Source organism: Mytilus californianus, unplaced genomic scaffold (genome assembly GCF_021869535.1).
Source record: "Mytilus californianus isolate M0D057914Y unplaced genomic scaffold, xbMytCali1.0.p SCAF_7, whole genome shotgun sequence".
NCBI classification, from domain to species: Eukaryota; Metazoa; Mollusca; class Bivalvia; order Mytilida; family Mytilidae; genus Mytilus; species Mytilus californianus.
In genome coordinates this window covers 35715890-35735439 of record NW_026262723.1, presented here as the reverse complement: position 1 = coordinate 35735439, position 19550 = coordinate 35715890, and the positions used below count along the sequence as shown (strand labels likewise).

The 19550-nt window shown below is 32.9% G+C and overlaps 1 long non-coding RNA gene across 1 annotated transcript; it reads left to right on the top strand.

Moving 5' to 3' along the window:
- Positions 1-5266: 5266 nt before the first annotated feature.
- On the top strand, positions 5267-9796 carry LOC127710098 (uncharacterized). The gene is made up of 3 exons (XR_007985930.1): positions 5267-5430; positions 6617-6708; positions 9550-9796. It is a non-coding gene; the product is annotated as an uncharacterized LOC127710098 (long non-coding RNA).
- Positions 9797-19550: the final 9754 nt, after the last annotated feature.

The window sequence follows — 19550 nt, the reverse complement described above, 5'->3', positions numbered from 1 at the left end:
GTGAGACAATATTTTGAATAAAAAGAGGACATGCTGGCTATCTAAATTGATGGGGACAAATTTTTGTTGTCATTGTATTGCAATGTTGCTGTCATTTGTATCTTACAATCCATCCTGACATCAAAATATTGCTAATTTACTATGCACCTGTATAGATTTACATAATAAAGTGCAAATATGGTCAGTTTTGGTTGATGCTTTAAAAAAATTTTGTTATACATGTCAGCCTGAGGTATCAAAACTACTGAAATTTTCTTACGAGACAATATTTTGAATAAAAAGAGGACATGCTGGCTATCTAGATTGATGGGGACAAATTTTTGTTGTCATTGAATTACACTGTTGCTGTCATTTGTATTATACAATCCATGCTGACATCAAGATATTGCTGATTTACTATGTGGCTATATAAATATACATAATAAAGTGCAAAAATGGTCAGTTTTTGTTGATGCGTTAAAATAATTTTGATACACTAGTCAGCCTGAGGTATAAAAATTACTGAAATTTTGTTGCGAGCCATATTTTGAATAAAAAGAGGACATGCTGGCAATCTAAATTGATGAGGATAATTGTTGTTGTCATTGTGTTGCAATGTTGCTGTCATTGGTATTATATAACCCATTATGACATCAAAATATAGGTGATTTACTATGCTGCTATATAGATTTACATAATAAAGTGCAAATATGGTCAGTTTTGGTTGATTCGTTAAAATAATTTTATTATACGAGTCAGCCTGAGGTATCAAAACTACTGAAATTTTGTTGCGTGACAATATTTTAAATAATAAGAGGACATGCTGGCAATCTAGATTGATGGGGACAAATTTTTGTTGTCATTGTACATGTTGTATTGCAATGTTGCTGTCATTTGTATAAAACAATCCATCCTGACATCAAAATATTGCTGATTTACTATGCAGCTATATAGATTTACATAATAAAGTGAAAAAATGGTCAGTTTTGGTTGATGCATTAAAATAATTTTGTTATACGAGTCAGCCTGAGGTATCGAAACTACTGAAATTTTCTTGCGAGACAATATTTTGAATAAAAAGAGGACATGCTGGCAATCTGGATTGATGGGGACAAATTTTTGTTGTCATTGTACATGTTGCATTGCAATGTTGCTGTCGTTTGTATTACACAATCTATCCTGACATCAAAATATTGCTGATTTACTATGCGGCTATATAGATTTACAAAATAAAGTGCAAATATGGTCAGTTTTGGTTGATTTGTTAAAGAATTTTGTTATACGAGTCAGCCTGAGGTATTGAAACTACTTAAATTTTGTTGTGAGACAATATTTTGAATAATAAGAGGACATGCTGGCAATCTAGATTGATGGGGACAAATTTTTGTTGTCATTGTACATGTTGTATTGCAATGTTGCTGTCATTTGTATAACACAATCCATCTTGACATCAAAATATTGCTGATTTACTATGCAGCTATATAGATTTACATAATAAAGTGAAAAAATGGTCAGTTTTGGTTGATGCATTAAAATAATTTTGTTTTACGAGTCAGCCTGAGGAATCAATATTACTGAAATTTTGTTGCGAAACAATATTTTTAATAAAAAGAGGACAAAAATATTTCCAAATGTTTTAACCCTACATAAATTAACAGATTGACACATTCCCCATTTCCATTCTCAACTTTATAATTAAGTGCAAATATGGTCAGTTTTGGTTGATGCGTTAAAATAGTTTTGTTGTACATGTACCAGTCAGCCTGAAGTATCAAAACTACAGATAATATATATATTTATTCCTGAGACAGTTACTGTAACAAAAAATGTTATATTGGAGCCAGTCTGAGATGTGAAAACTACTGATTTTTTGTCGATGCAGGACGTGACGGCCATACTGCCATGACATCCATAGGATGAAACGGCCATACCCCGAAAAGATGAAACGGACATAGGACAAAAACGGCCATACTTTGTAAAGACGTATCGTCCATGTTTTTTTTTTGATAGATGTTATATATGAATCATTTTGATACTTATAGATGGTTATTATAACTTTTAAATAAACTTTACTGTTTTTATATTATTTATCATGTTTAATTTTGTTATATCATTTGTTTACTCATTATATATATATCATAAATGAATGTGTTTAATCTAATAAAATATTAAAATATCATATTGTTTTCTAAATGATTTTTTGATATCTTGCGTATAACAAACAGAACAAAATGAACAAATATGAATGACTATATCCGAATGGGAGACTAATTTCTGTCAAAATTAAAACAATAAGTTCAGTTTTGAAATATAAAACAAGGTAATCAAGTAATGATTAAGTTTGAAATTTAAGAAGATTGTTGATTGCTTATTATTACTTCTTTGATGAACACAAGTATTAATTATGCTTTTGTCAAGAAATTGACAAGGAAATACAATTCAAGATCACTATAAAAACACAACACCCAAGCGGAGTTTAAGCGGAGTACAAACATACATTTGGTAGTGAAATTCTTGTAAAAATACAAGCTGTTTGAGCAGTCTTTTTGATGTACCGACCTTGCTTTATAAAAGTAACCAGAAATGTCGGTGGCACTCATTTGGAAAATTGCTGTTCATCATGTCGTACCCTTGTGTGCTATGTGACCAGCAAGTCCGACCAAGACAACAATCCAATCATTGGGCGTGTGTCTCTGTTTAATGCAAAGTATACAAATTTCGGAGGTGTTAATCCTTTAATTAGTTTACGTGATTGCCAATTATCAAACAATGTTACAAATATTAATGTGAATTTATATATTTTGAATTATATTTTGATATATAATATTATATTATATTTGACGTTTTTTTTTTATACTTTTTTTGTGCAAAAATACACAATTATATTTTGTTTCACGACTTTTATACATATGTTTTTCGTTTAGGCTCCAGCAGTATTAGAAGCACCACCATCACCAGCACCAGCATCACCCCCACCAGCACCAGCTTCTCCACAACCAGCACCACCATAACCCCCACAACCACTTGACGATACGTTACCAGACCATTCATTTGATATTACACTTGAAGTAGCAGAAGAAAATCCAGTTGTTGAGATGTATTTGGTTTAATTAATCATATTTTTTATTATAGTCTCTTAATTTTTTATTACTATTTCAAATTAATTTAATGTAATAATTATTAATAAATTATTTTAAAGTTAATAATGTTATTTTCAGGCAAAAGAATTATTTAATAATTTTAAGTCAAACTGGTGTATATTGTAAATGTTAAAAATAAAGGTGTAAAAATATGTTTATATGTATATGTTATATCTTAAAAATCTCTCATAAATCTTTTTAAGATTGGTGCATACAATACAATTTTTTTAATGTTTTAAATTTATTTAAGTGAATCTCTCTTTATGATTGTGCCAGCCTTCCAACAAGAAGCCAAGACCGTGTCCATCACACAGCAGCTTGTGAGTGAACAGCAGCTCAGCCGATATCAACGAGACACATACAAGCAGCTTCAAGGCCGTCTAACTTCACTGTGGGACCAGTACGAGGAAGACAGTATCAGAACATCAGACTTTCTCCATTCCGTAGGCCATCTGTATGCACCCCCTGTTCCACAACCAGAGACCCTCCCAGAGTCCGACTCTGAAGATTCCGACTACGAGTCTGATTAAGTGTTAATTGTAGTGACTTGATGAACTCATTGGTTGTGCTTATTCTGTGTATAGTGCTTTGTTAAAATAGTAACTTTAATGAGTTCATGAAGTAATATGTGTATAGTGCTTTGTTAAAATAGAAACTTTAATGAGTTCATGAAGTAAATGATCATAATATAGTATATTTTGGTATGTTTAGTGCTTTTGTTTCAGTTGTGACTTTTATAACTGCATGTTTATGTATTTTAGTGCTTTATGATATAGGTTATATGTGTGAATGTGAATATAAATGTTTGATTATTAGGTGAAATGTGTATGCAGTGGAATAAATGAATGAGTGACATGAGCATATGAGAGAAAAAGTACATGTGTATGAGATTGTTAATTTAAAAAATGTATATAAGATGAATGTTCAATGGCATATGTATATATGTATGTTCTTACATTTCGATGTGTTTGATTTTCTACATCCCTGAACGAAAAGAATAATATATATGAGTGTTTTGTGTATGTATGATGTATGGTTTATATGTTTGTTGTATATTTGTTTATCTGTATGACTGAATGAATAAATAAAATATATTAAACAAAAATATTATCTTTTTGTTTCTTATACTAGAGAATATTGGTATGATTGTCCATAATACAATTCTCCATCAACAAATGCACAAAAAATGGGAACATTTAAATTGTCAACAAATAGTATTCAACACAATGAACAAACTTAAGCAAAAGAACATTCAGTATGATAAAAATGAAACTGGTCATCTTTTATCATGTTATTAGGGTGTACATTCCTGTCAGATATTACGGGTAATTTGTAATGTTATTGGAAAATTCTACAGTAGTCTCCGTCTTGGAAAGATGTTCAGCAAATGGAATGACTCTAAACTATAAGAAAGAAAAAAAATACAGAATTATTAAACTATGTGTCTGATGGTCATGACAAATATAACTCGAACTTGATGAATTGCCTTCCTTAGAGTTAACCTTAACACTGAGTCCTGTTTTAAATTTCACCAAGACTGAGATTGAGAAGATTTTTATTGTTTAGAATAATATATTTTTTACAGATATAATAAAAAGATCTGTAACATGTGCTTGTATTTATATATCGTCATCGACAGCGAGTCAACATTCCTACAGTTTACCCAGCAGGCACTCAACGTTGAATAAACGTTGAAATGAGGTTGAAATGGTGATCAACGTGTATTCAACGTTGAAACAACGTTACATTTTCAACGTTGAGTAATTAACAAATATTCAACGTTGAATTAACGTTGATCATTTCAACGTTGAAATCGGAACGTTGATTCAACATTGAATAAACGTTAACTTATTTACTCATGGTAGGCCTATATTAGTCCTATATAAAAAAAATCATTAATTAAAGGCAATACATGCATGAACGTAGCAGTATATATTTATAAAGAAAAGAATAAGATAGAGTTTCGGTTTTCACAAAAATATCATGATAAAATGAGATCTCAAATAAAACTGAATTCTGTGTATGTGGGAGGAGGTAAATCGTTTGATACTGAATTTCTAGGTAAAAAGAAATAGAATGCATTAATTTCATTTCACATAAAATGAATGAATATTTTGAACATGTTAAGGAATTTAAAATAGTTGATTATTAACAAAAATCATGATTTTTTTTTATATTCATATTTTCGCGGGATTTGAACAGGAAGTTAGATTGCCCATGCGCAATATTTAAACCCGCATCTTTCCTGTTTTGAAAAAGAAAGAACAGCAAAGAACGAAGTCGAGGAGAATCTTTCCGTTTATCAAGTATGGTAAGTAGATGTTTCTATGTAGACATCACGGTTTTTATATACATGTATGAATTGTATTTAAAAACTCTGAATTTGTATCAATATTGCACAATTAGAGAAAAATATAACGTCAACATTGTATCCCTGAGGCTGAGAACAGATCAGAACACATGGAAGGGCCATAGTGAATATATCATCTGGCATATACAATTTTATCCAGTTATACTATTTTTAAAAGCATTTAATGTGGAAAGCATTTTTATTTACATTGAGACATTAATATGGTTAAAGATTTTAATTAAAAGGGGGGATATACGCATGGGTTTACATAATTTACGGTGATCAGATGAATTTCCAAACATGTATACTATATATATATGTGTCTTTGTTTAGTTTAACTTTACGGCTTGGTAAACTACATACATTTTGACGATTATAAACAATCAACTTCGACTGGACAACAAAGTATTGAACGATCATGTGATGGAAAAATCATACTATTTTTACTTGTACAATAACATTATATAATTCAACAAAATAGTATTATTTCACGCTATGAGAAGATAACTATAGAATTTTCATTGATAACTTTTGACCTAATTAACCTTTCTACAAAAGTATTCTATTTTTAAAACAAGTCAGTCTGACCCTTATCTGATCTTCAGGTGATCTCTGACTGTGTGTAATACGAGAAATGAGGTTAACATTCAATTTGCATCTCCATGTGCGCACTTTCAATTATGACTACTCTTAAATCAACATGACCATACATCAATACAAAAAGACGACACAACTTTAAAGAAAACAATAACAAGGAAAGGTCTTTTATTTTTCTTAGTTAAATAATTGCTAAAAGTTTCTAATGTATGTAATAATGACATTATTACATGCATTAGAAACTTTTAGCTATTAGTTAACGAAGAAAAATAATAGAATTATCACCTGCTAGCCAAACACAAATTCAACAATATGTATTCGACAAAGACAATTATTTATGTGAAGGGTAGACTATAATATTACACATACATGTATAACACACTAAAAAGAATAAGCTGAATTTAGTATTAAGAACATGCGTTTAGCATGATTGAGAACATACATGTACAAAGTAAATACTATCATGTAATGTTTCTCACTGTATGTGTATTGAACCTTGCGCTGAATGTTAGCAGTCCATTATCGTAAACATGTATTATTTATTTTACAGAATCTTGTCAAACAAATCAATGGCTGAAATGCATCAAGTGGAGCAAAATTAAAATTCAGTTTTGGGAATTCCAGTCTATAAAATCATTGAAGGTAGGTTTTTTGTCTGTATATATCATTTGTGTTCAAAGTTTAATCTTGTTCATTCTATTTTTGTTAACCTTACAATCCATATTATGTTTCAGTGTTTGTCTTATATACAGTATTCTAGTAAAGCTCTTTATTTCATGTTAATAGACTTGTGCAGTCATCAATAAAAAAACGTCATGGGTAAAGTGTTTTCATGGTTATCAATTACATAGTCAAACCTGCAATCTTACAAATCTCGAGTAGATGCTTCTTCATTAACAAAAACTACTAATAGTAAACATTTATGCATATATTTTTTTGTATTAATGATTACCTTATTACAATATGTGTTTTGTTGTTATGGTTTTATTTTTCATTGCTTCTAGAAATAAATTGAAAGTGGCTCAAATTTAGAGTATCTTTTCAGGACATACAATTTATTAAGTCTCCCAAACGAAGTTTGGGAAGACTTATTGTTTTTGCTCAGTTCTTATTATTATTATTATTCTTCTTCCTCTTCCGCCGCTTTTAAATTTGAACTTGTCCGCACCCGTTCTCCAAAACCGCTTGTCAGATTAACTTAGGGTTTCACAATATGTTAGACTAACATGTCTAGTGGTGCAATCAGGGTTTTGTTTGTGCAATGGGGTTTATAAAGGGGTACTTTGAGGGGCAAAAAGAAAAGAGGGTTTTACTATAGAACCCTATGGGATTTTATTTTTTTAAATTTTCAAATGATTATAAATTGAAAACCGTTTGTGATAGACACAATCTTTTTAATTGAAAATGTTCTAAATGATAAAACCCATTAAATGAAATACAGGGTTAGTCCCCAGGGGTCACCCCACCCCCTGCCATTTAAGAAAGTTCTAATACCTTGTAGGTGGTCAAGATCCCCACCCCTAAACCATATATATTCTGGTTTGTCATGCTAAGATGGTTTGAATGATTAACAGGGTTAGTCCCCAGGGGTCATCCCGACCCCCTGCCATTTGAGAAAGTTCTAATATCTTGTAAATGGTCGAGATCCCCACCCCTAAACCATATATATTCTGGTTTGTCATGATAAAGCACATGAAATGAAATACAGGGTTTGTCCCCAGGGGTCACCCCCACCCCCTGGCATTTAAGAAAGTTCTAATATCTTGTAAATGGTCGAGATCCCCACCCCTAAACCATATATATTCTGGTTTGTCATGCTAAGATGGTTTGAATGAAATACAGGGTTAGTCCCCAGGGGTCACCCCCACCCTATGCCATTTAAGAAAGTTCTAATATCTTGTAAGTGGCCAAGATCCCCACCCCTAAACCATATATATTCTGGTTTATCATGCTAAGATGGTTTGAATAATATATAGGGTTAGTCCCCAGGGGTCATCCCGACCCCCTGCCATTTGAGAAAGTTCTAATATCTTGTAAATGGTCGAGATCCCCACCCCTAAACCATATATATTCTGGTTTGTCATGATAAAGCACATGAAATGAAATACAGGGTTAGTCCCCAGGGGTCACCTCCACCCCATGCCATTTAAGAAAGTTCTAATATCTTGTAAGTGGTCAAGATCCCCACCCCTAAACCATATATATTCTGGTTTGTCATGCTAAGATGGTTTGAATGATATACAGGGTTAGTCCCCAGGGGTCATCCCGACCCCCTGCCATTTGAGAAAGTTCTAATATCTTGTAAATGGTCGAGATCCCCACCCCTAGACCATGTATATTCTGGTTTGTCATGCCAAGATGATTTGAATGATATACAGGGTTAGTCCCCAGGCATCACTAATGCATATTTCTAATACCTTGTAGGTGGTCAAGATCCCCACCCCTAAACCATATATATTCTGGTTTGTCATGCTAAGATGGTTTGAATGATTAACAGGGTTAGTCCCCAGGGGTCATCCCGACCCCCTGCCATTTGAGAAAGTTCTAATATCTTGTAAATGGTCGAGATCCCCACCCCTAAACCATATATATTCTGGTTTGTCATGATAAAGCACATGAAATGAAATACAGGGTTTGTCCCCAGGGGTCACCCCCACCCCCTGGCATTTAAGAAAGTTCTAATATCTTGTAAATGGTCGAGATCCCCACCCCTAAACCATATATATTCTGGTTTGTCATGCTAAGATGGTTTGAATGAAATACAGGGTTAGTCCCCAGGGGTCACCCCCACCCTATGCCATTTAAGAAAGTTCTAATATCTTGTAAGTGGCCAAGATCCTTACCCCTAAACCATATATATTCTGGTTTATCATGCTAAGATGGTTTGAATAATATATAGGGTTAGTCCCCAGGGGTCATCCCGACCCCCTGCCATTTGAGAAAGTTCTAATATCTTGTAAATGGTCGAGATCCCCACCCCTAAACCATATATATTCTGGTTTGTCATGATAAAGCACATGAAATGAAATACAGGGTTAGTCCCCAGGGGTCACCTCCACCCCATGCCATTTAAGAAAGTTCTAATATCTTGTAAGTGGTCAAGATCCCCACCCCTAAACCATATATATTCTGGTTTGTCATGCTAAGATGGTTTGAATGATATACAGGGTTAGTCCCCAGGGGTCATCCCGACCCCCTGCCATTTGAGAAAGTTCTAATATCTTGTAAATGGTCGAGATCCCCACCCCTAGACCATATATATTCTGGTTTGTCATGCCAAGATGATTTGAATGATATACAGGGTTAGTCCCCAGGCATCACTAATGCATATAACTTTACTGGACCAAACCAATTTTCACTGGACTTTGCCCATTGTCAGGCGACCCTGGGAATTACGAATTATGGGAGCTTCGTTTGGGAGACTTCGTAACAGCATCCTGTTACAATCATTTCTTGTATGTATTATCATCTTATCTTTTCCAGAGGTTAAATATGCTGCAAAAGTATAAAGATGTCACTGAGAAACACATATCTGATAAAGATCCCTCCTGCTTGAACTTGAAGTCTGCCTCAGAAAGATCTCGAAGTGGTGGAAGAAAGTTGACATGCAAAAAGGACAAAAAGAGACAAAAGATAGCAAATGAATTTATAAAATAAATCTTGTATCAAAAGAAATATCATTGTATTACTAAATTTGATATTGTTCCTCAGTAAATTTGTATTCATTTAATTGTTTATACCAATTATAGGTGTGAGGGTAATATATATATTTACACGTATATACAATCAAGGACAATTGGTTTTTTGTGGAGAGGTGTCTGATTTAATAGCAGTCATGCAGCATCGTCGTATTTTCAGAAGTATTGCTATCATCCTGAACACAAGTTGGATCTAATAATGTCTTCACTCTTCTTGGGATATACTACTTTTAAGAAGGGCTTAACATTGGTCAGTCGTTTAATATTTAAAGGACTATTTGTTTAGAACTATTCAACATCTTCTTTCTGTTTGGTGATGCTTTCTGTGGTGGTAATAAAGTGTATGTCATAATTTTTATTCAAATTCATTGAATGATTTGTATTTTTATAGCTATTCACAAGAAGAAAAACTACAAGTAAGAATATATCAAAAAATGGCAGGTGTCCACTTGTATATCAATTTAGATAATTATGTTTAGTTATCTTGAAATACAATTGGACACACACAATAATTTCAGCTATTCCTTCTTGTAGTTTTTCTTGTTCCTAATAGATAAATACACATTTTTCAATAAATTTAACATTTAAATATGAGAGACACAGAAGCCAACAGGATCTTAAGATATGACATTTATGGTCTAGATTATTGACTGTACAAGCACGGAATGTTGTATCAGTAACAATTGATGTATTTATTTAGATGTCTCCAATTTAACTTATCTGTCTTGGTGAGAAAAAAAAACATTAAAAAAAAACCTGTACAGCCAGGCTGCCTGTCTACATCTAACAACAGCACAAAAATTGGAAAGCAGGTATAAATGTGTATGTAGCTTTATACTAAATTTTATTAATGAACTTTCAACTACTATTCAACCTTAAATCAACGTTGAATGGATGTTGGAACCTCAACGTTGAAATTTCAACGTTAATTCCAATTTTCAAAATCAAACATAAATTTGACATTGTTTCAACGTTGAGAAACAACCTTGTTTCAACGTTGAATCAACGTTGAGTGCCTGCTGGGTAAACTTCATATAAAATAAGATGCCTTTATATCACATTACAATAAAAATGATACTTCAGAAATTGTTTATAACTGACAATGAAGAAATAATCAATATACTTGCATAATATGGCCCCAACAAGTTGTAAACACGAGTGATGATGATCAAGCAAAAATAACTCTTGCAAGAATAAATAAGATCTCTTGTACAGAAAAAAATACTACAAAATCATATTAATGTTATTATTATGAATAAATACTTATTTCATTATTATATTTTATGTTATAACCTCAATAAAAAAAATTTTTTAAAGTGTGGACGATACGTCTCACAATGTGTGGCCGATATGTCCCATGGACGATGTGACGGTATGGCCGACACATCCTATGGCCGTCATGGAAGTATGGCCATCGCGTCTCGAAAGCCGCCCGATTTGCCTTTATCAGGAACGCTCAAGGATTTATAAGAACCGAAACACCTTAAGGGCATAAATGACCAAAAAGGACATAAAAATAATAGCCAAATCCATCAAAGGTCAACTTTTCCTGAGAAGTACCGATTATCAGGTTGTCTGCATATTGGTCTTTCTCTTTTTTAGTCATGGCGTTGTCAGTGTATTTTCGACTTATGAGTTTGAACGTCCCTTTGGTATCTTTCGCCTCTCTTTGTCTGCATATTGATATTGTAAACTATTCGCTGCCAGTCACAATATGAAGCTGTTTGTCGAGTGATCGCTGCAAACTAGTTCAAAAAGTCTTCATATTATGTCGAGCAGCTATTATTTTACAATATGAATATGATGAAAATCTAATAATCGATTTATCGGATTGTACTTGAGTATTTTGCTTGATAGAAACAAGTGTTTTTCTTTGTTTCACCAGCAAACTGGAAGATGACTTGATAGGTTCGGGTCAAACGTATCAACGTCGGTTCATTCATAATGACGTCGGTGATATGTCTGGGTCAACGTTATTTAGGCCGGCTTAACGTATATGCAATTTTTATGAAGAGCTGAGCAGACTGATACAGACAGTGGGAACGGTATAGGTATCGATCCAGTGCAATACAAAAAATGATAATGCGCTTTTCTTGATTAACCTTCATCAGGAACGCTCAAAGTCGAATATTTGAAAGCCAAATCAATCAAAGGACAACTTCGCCTGTTGGAGTTGAAACCTTAGTTTCATTCAAATCTCTGTTTATAAACGGACAATTTAAGTAAGTCATGCTATAATAAAGTCAGTACTACTAGCTGACGGTACCATCGAGAACTGATAGTTCACAAGCAGCGACCCAGTGCAATGAAATAAAATGATAATAACACTTTGTAAATTGCATGCGTCCAATACGCTTTCTTGATTTACCTTCATCAGGAACGCTCGAAGCCGAACATTTGAATGTATACATTTGAATGTATAACAACCTAAACAGTTTGAGAGATTTATAACAAAAAGGACCTAAAAATAATAGCCAAATACATCTAAGGTCAATTGATCTGAGGGAGTTAAACCTTAGTTTCTTTTTAATTTCTTTATTAATCAATGGACAATTTAAGAACGGTTTGTTATTAATGATGTCAATACCGAAGTACTGACTATTGAACTGATGACACACTGAGGGACAGATAGTTCACCAGCAGCGGTATCGACCAAGTGTTGTCGTTAATTTAGAAAGTTCATGCGTCCAAAGCGCTTTTCTGGATTTACCTTCACTCAAAGCCGAATATTTGAAAACCAAGGAGGTATATAAGTACTGAAACCTCGGACTGTTCAACCTCATATGTTTTTTTCCTCCTGCTTTTATATTGTCTGTATCTGTGACAGAATCGTGGAAAAAGTCTTTCCAGTTATGAGCATTTGTCGGAACGAATCTGATAACTCTATCTGATCAATTTGGGTCTATTTGACTTCCAATTTCCGTATGTATTTTCTACTAGATTTCTTTACATTGGCAAAAATGCCACGCATGTGAACATGCGTCACACATGCGTTCCACATGTGTGTCACACGCATGTGAAAGAGACGTTTCATGCCACGCATGTGACACATGTGTGAAAAACACATGTGATACGCATGATACACACATGTGATCATGCGTTTCACATGTGAATTATATGCGTAAGGAAATACACCTGTGATACATGCGTGATTACTACATGTAAAAGACATGGTGCCTGTATTAAATAATTTTCGAAATGTCCTCCTATTTGTCCAATTACCATGATTGTTTACATGTATTTCAGTTCTCATGTGAATTACATGCAATATCTAACACATTTTTCTAACACATGCGTGATTACTACATGTGTTTTCTCTGGCAAACACAGGCAAATTTTGTTCACGTAAATTTCATGTAAGATTCACCTCAGACAAGCTTATACATGAAACTCTCGTGCAATTAATGTTAAATTTTTCATGTGAAACTAACGTGAATCAAGCTTTCATGTTAATTTTTCTAAAATGAAATTAAGGTGAATTGAGCATCAATCACACAAATTCACAGTATTTGAGCATATTTTAGATAAGTTAATACTAATCTAGTACACATTCTATTTTGATATATATAAATATTCTTCTTGGTCTTGACTATGTGTTCGTACTTCCATTATATTTTACTTTCTTGATCCTAAACAATACAAAAAATATTTATCTATCAACTCCCAACTCACAATATCTCCAATGTAAGAGATAAGATGCAATAAAACAAAGAAGGCAAGCAAATATCCAGGTCACCTTAGTTCACTCCTAGAATTTTTTTCGGTTATGTTCAAGTCTCAATACTTTTTTTAAAAGTGATGTAAGGATTGGTGATTTATTTATAGAATATGTATGCACTAATGTATATTTCATTTTTAATATGTATGTACAAGTCATTTTGTGGTTATCAGTCATGAGACAATCCAATCACATTATGGAAATTGTCTTACTTGCAAAAGATGCCAATTTTTCTTTTGAAAGTTTGGAAGAAAAAAAGTAGTTCACCCTGCCACATATTCATGTGCCTGTTTCAAGCCAGGAACCTTTTCAGTGGTTGTCTAAAGTCTCATCCTAATAAAAAAAAAATATTTAAAGAATTTGGTGTTGATGGCAGCTCTTTGATTGGTACAGAGTCTGGTTAATTAAGTAGATCATGACATTGTTTAGACACCTGTTCATTGTTGAGGACTGTATGTTAGCATCTTAATGCCTTTCATGTGTTTTTGTTGTGTAGCTGTCTGATTTATTTATACCTCATATCTCATTGTATTAATAAACTGAAATAGAAAGTTCTGTGAAATATATTTTGATATACCATATTGAAAGTCTTGCTATTATTTACAACCATTAATATTTCCTTCTTATTTCATATATGTATTTCAGTTTTATATTTTAACACCAATCTTAAGGTTAAGGCAAAAAGAAAACAAATGTTGACAAACAGCAGGCATATACCATTAGAAGATCTCAAAGTTTGGCTGCACAATAAACTAAAAATTCTTGTTATTTCAAATATTTATATAAAATTCAGTTTAAAACATGCATTTTCCATTTTTAGAGTGTAATTGTCATGTTGGCACAATAATTTGAATTTGAATTGTATTATATTCTGAGAGTACTTGTTGAAAAAATATACACAATATTTAATTCCATGTGTTTTAGATTTCTTGAATACACCACTCCCATATAAATTATAATGACTACATGTCTGTTATTAATGTTTAAGAGTTCTCTCCTGCATGTAATTGCTGTAATTGCTATTTGTACCCAAGGCTTCTTTCATACAGTTGCACATATCCTTCTAAGATGTTGCTTGAATGATAAAATCCTGTAATACATTATCAGCCATCAGACTCTTGGAATACAGTTGCTGTAATAAAAAAAATAAACTGTAATCACAGAGATATGTCTCGCTTTTTGGTAATTTCGATAATGCAAATGTTGAAATTAAAATAGCAACACTTTAACAATTAAGATTTGCAAGTATTCAAAGTCAATGAACCATGACTGAAGGTACAGGGCAAAACAATCTCGATGGAAATTAGATGTGCCATTGCTAATACAACGCAAAACCTAAACACAAACTAATACATGTAAACTAAGAAAATTTTAAAGTCAATAAACGATAACTTAGGGGGCGGGTTCAAATAATCTCCATGGTAATGAGATGTGCCAATGCTAATACAACTGCATACCAAATATCATTGACTTACCACTAATGGTTTCCCATGAGCCGACCTAATCACAAACTAATACATGAAAACTAAGCAAAAGTTTCAAAGTCAATAGACCATGACTGAGGGGGCAGGGCCAAATAATCTCCATGAAATGAGATATGCCAATGCGTACACAACTGCATACCAATTATCATTAACTTACCACTAGTGGTTCCCCATAAACTGACCTAGTCACAAACTAATACATGAAAACTAAGCAAAAATTTAGAAGTCAATAGACCATGACTGAGAGGGCGGGGCCAAATAATCTCCATGGAAATGAGATATGCCAATGCTTATACAACTGCATACCAATCATAATTAACTTACCACTAGTGGTTCTCCATAAACTGACCAAATCACAAACTAATATGGTCACTTAAGTCCTCTTCCCACCTGGCAGTAAAACTGTTGCTTAAGTGAGGCGTCCGTTTGGTTGTGCTGGATGATCAAGTACACAGCCACGTCAGGTCAGAATGGAACGTGTAGAGATAGTGCCACGCTCACTGCACGTTAAGAACCCTTGCAACAGCTATTTGAGGGATCCGTAGGTGACCTGTTGCAAAGCAAATTTTCTGTCCATATCCAATATACTTTGTTTTTTATTTCTAATCTTCTCCTTTTACTCCACAGGACCAGATGTGGAGTAAAAGGAGAAAATTAAAAATAAAAAAACAAAGTATCATCATATCAATACCAAGCTATGACAATGTCTCACGACTGTCATACAGGTGAGAGGTTTAGCTAGCTATAAAACCAGGTTTAATCCACCATTTTCTACAAAAGGAAATGCCTGTACCAAGTCAGAAATATGACAGTTGTTTTAACATTCGTTAGATGGGTTTGAGCTTTCCGTTTTGATTTTCCCTTGGAAATAGATATTTTTTATTTTTTTTTATTTTTCACATACTATGGTCGATAAGGGCAAAAGAGATTACAAGCATTTGCTGTAAATATTTATGATATCAAGAACAGTAATTGGTACAAACGGGAAAAAAAGTCCGTAACACTTTTAGATTTCGGAATAAAAGAGGGCCAAAATGCAGAATGATCGACACGGTCAACACCTCCCTCCCCCTGAGTGGAGGGGATATAAACAATTAGATGTCAAATCATTTGCCTGAAAAGGCATTCAGCAAGTGTAATTATATTATATTTTTGAAAAATATTGTTCAAACATTTGTTACAACTGTCAAACATTTGTAATAACTGTCATATACTTGTAATAACTGTCATACATTTATAACTACTGTCATACATTTGTAATAACTGTCATACATTTTATTACAATTAAACACCGACGAAGAGAAGAGATTTCATTATATACATTTCGTTCTTTCTTTCAAAATATCATATGAATACTATTCTACAACGAGTTTGCAATAAAACAAACGTTTCAATAATCATTTCGCTTAAATCAGGCTATTGTACAATCAATTCATATAGGTTGCAATTCTGTAAATATAGACAATGCAATTTCCCATAGGAACTCCCTTTGCGGCTAAAACTGTGACACTTTTACTATGAAGTTTCGTGAAAAATAATATCCTAGAACGGAAAGTTTATATGCACTACTATTTTATTCAAAGGTCAAAATATAGGGCTGTGCGGCATATTTCAACATTTATATGCCCTGAACTTCTAAGAGTTTAAACTTATACTAAAATTCTATACTACCCTTACCTCCATTTTTGGACCTCCTAAGAATTAAAATTTAGGCGCTACCATGTTTTTCTATACTGGTTACATTCCCAAGTGATGTCTCTATGAAATGAATTACAGAGATCATAAATGGGAACCAGTACGTTAACAAATTAACATATCTATGAATATTATATATCTCCCCAAAAGAGGCGTGGTTTGAGAAACAGCTGTATTTACAAAGTGCAACCTATAGCAGTTCTCGATTTACATGTGATGTCATCTTAGTAAAATCATGGACCAGAATTATGTTTCCTGTGGGTGCAGTATCTTGCTCTCATGTTTTATATTTCATTTTGAAATATAATGTTTTGATTATATATTCATTTATCCTGATTAAATCAGATTCATAGATATTTGATTAAAAAGTTTAAAATAAATATTTATATAAATGTAGTTTTTAAAAGTCAAAAATAGCCTATTTTATAATAGATAAATTCATTTTATAAGTGTGCGTTTATCTGGTCGTCACACGGAAATTAATTTAATTAAAGTACTTGTTTGGCACTTCAGTATACATTGACCTTCCTCGTTTTATCTTTAAGTTGAAGAAACGTGGATAAAATGCCTCAAGTCATTGTTTATTTTTTATTACTGGATTTATTTTCTGTAACTTTGCAAATATCAGGTAAGGAACATTTAGCTCTGATAAGATCTTACAACATTTGTACTATAATTGCTAAATTGAGATTACAACATTAAAATTTACTAGCATGATAAGATATGTCCATATATTTTCATTCCAGCATAAGATATGTCCATATATAGTCATTCCGGCTTACAAATCTGTTCTTGTCTGTAAAAATATCAATTACAAAACTAATTGCGTATATCACTGGATACAGAAATATGCAACGATTTAAAAAAATGTTATCTGTCACTGGGAACAATTAAAAATGGAAAGGAAAAAAGGAAATGGCAAATTTACGAAAAGGAGATTGAGATCTAGAAATAAATCATATATTTACGTGTCTGTCCCCAGTCAAAAACCTTGACTGTGGATGTTTTATGTTACATTTATATCTTGATGCGTTTTTGTTTTGGAGATATGGAGTGGATTCTGAACACTTTGTTTAATTTATGCAAATGCTTAGGGACGATTTAAAGCTTGAATTGGCGGATTGTTTAGACACCAGTCTCTTGTTGAAGATGTCGTCCATCTAGATGTCTTCTGTGTTTTTGTTATCATTGGGTTGTTGTCTTATTGACGTATACCTCACATCTTCTTTCGTTTTTAATTCTTTAATGCATTAGACTTGTTGTTTTACGGCTGATCTGCTAGGATTCAATTTTAATCCAGGAGGTGGGTTTCATAAACATGATAAAAGCATAATTTCGCATGAAAATTCTCTATACACAATTATTCCTACCAAGCTTTAAGGTATCTGCACCGTTACAAATTTATTAGATATGTGGTATGATTGCTAGTTCGATAACTTTCCACCAAAGCCAAAATGAGAAAGATAATGGATATACCACGTGAAATAGTGGTTCAATATTCACCGTTCGTCTTGCACATATTCACAACTGCTGGTCTGATATTAGTGTAAAGCAGTTATGAAATAAGAGATTGAACTATTGGTCCTCAATAATATCCGCAACCAGCGGTTTTTCAGGCACGGAATTCAATAAGAGGGGTTCATAAATCTGTGATCTTAAAGTAAGGGAATGAAAATGTCAGCAAAACCTGTCCAACGGTTTTCATTTCCGTATATAGATACAGTGTACGTATATGCAGTGTATAATTGATGATTTAAATTCACTACTTTAAAAATGAAATTTTTATATATTTTTCATTCAAGTGTCACATCCTTCACGAATGCACTGGCGTATGAACCGGTGGGAACAAGAAAGAGCAACTGTCACCCACCATTTTGACAAATTAAAAAAATATTTAAAAACAAAGAGAAATGAAAGAGTGAAACGACTTACTCCTATAAAAATAAGGAAATGCAGTATAATTACCAATGAGACCTATCCACCGGAGTTCAAATGAATATTAGACTATAGAAAGTTTTTTTTTCTTGTCACTTTCAAAAGTAATATTTAAGAAATATACTTGACAAAACATGTGCAGTTGACACATACAATAAAACGGGTTAGCCATTTTATACTGTAAACAGATAATGGATGTAAAGGGGGGAGGGGTTGAAATTAGAAATTATGCTTTATGTAACAAGACGTAGAATTCAGAAATTTCTTAGAAATTTACTTCATAAATGAATATCTGACAGACGCATGGGATCGAATGTTTCACTTAAGGTATTAACTAGAAAGATGCTGCCTTACCTTGTGTGTCGATTTTGTCATCATAGGAGTAAACACATTTTTTTCTAAAGGTTATTGATGTGTAGAAAAGGGCTATTAACTCACAAACTAAATAAAAGTAAGTTTTTGAGTCAATGAACCCAATTTACACACCTTTTTTGGACATAAACATTTCATTCGAATAAATCAAGAACTAAAGTAAATTATGCCGTAGGTTTCGGAAATGTATATTTGTCCTAAAAGCAGATTAAATGACAAGGGCGGCGATCGTCAAACAGCAAACACAGTTTTGATTATCTCCGCCGCTTCACTGAGACAATAAAAGAAAGGCGAAAGATACCAAAGGGACACTCATCGAAAGTCGAAAATAACTGACAACGCCATGACTAAAAAAGAAAAAGACAAATAAACAACAGTTCACAAAACACAACATAGAAAACTGAAGACTGATTAACACGAACCCCACCATATCTTCGTATTATGCTTGACACTAAACAAGAGAAGTTCAAGTAAAAGTATCAACAAAACACAGAATGATAAAGCAACAAAAATATATAAATTTCTTTCAAGCAAAATAAAATGGACCTTATTTTAACATAAACATTTCATTTGAATAAATCA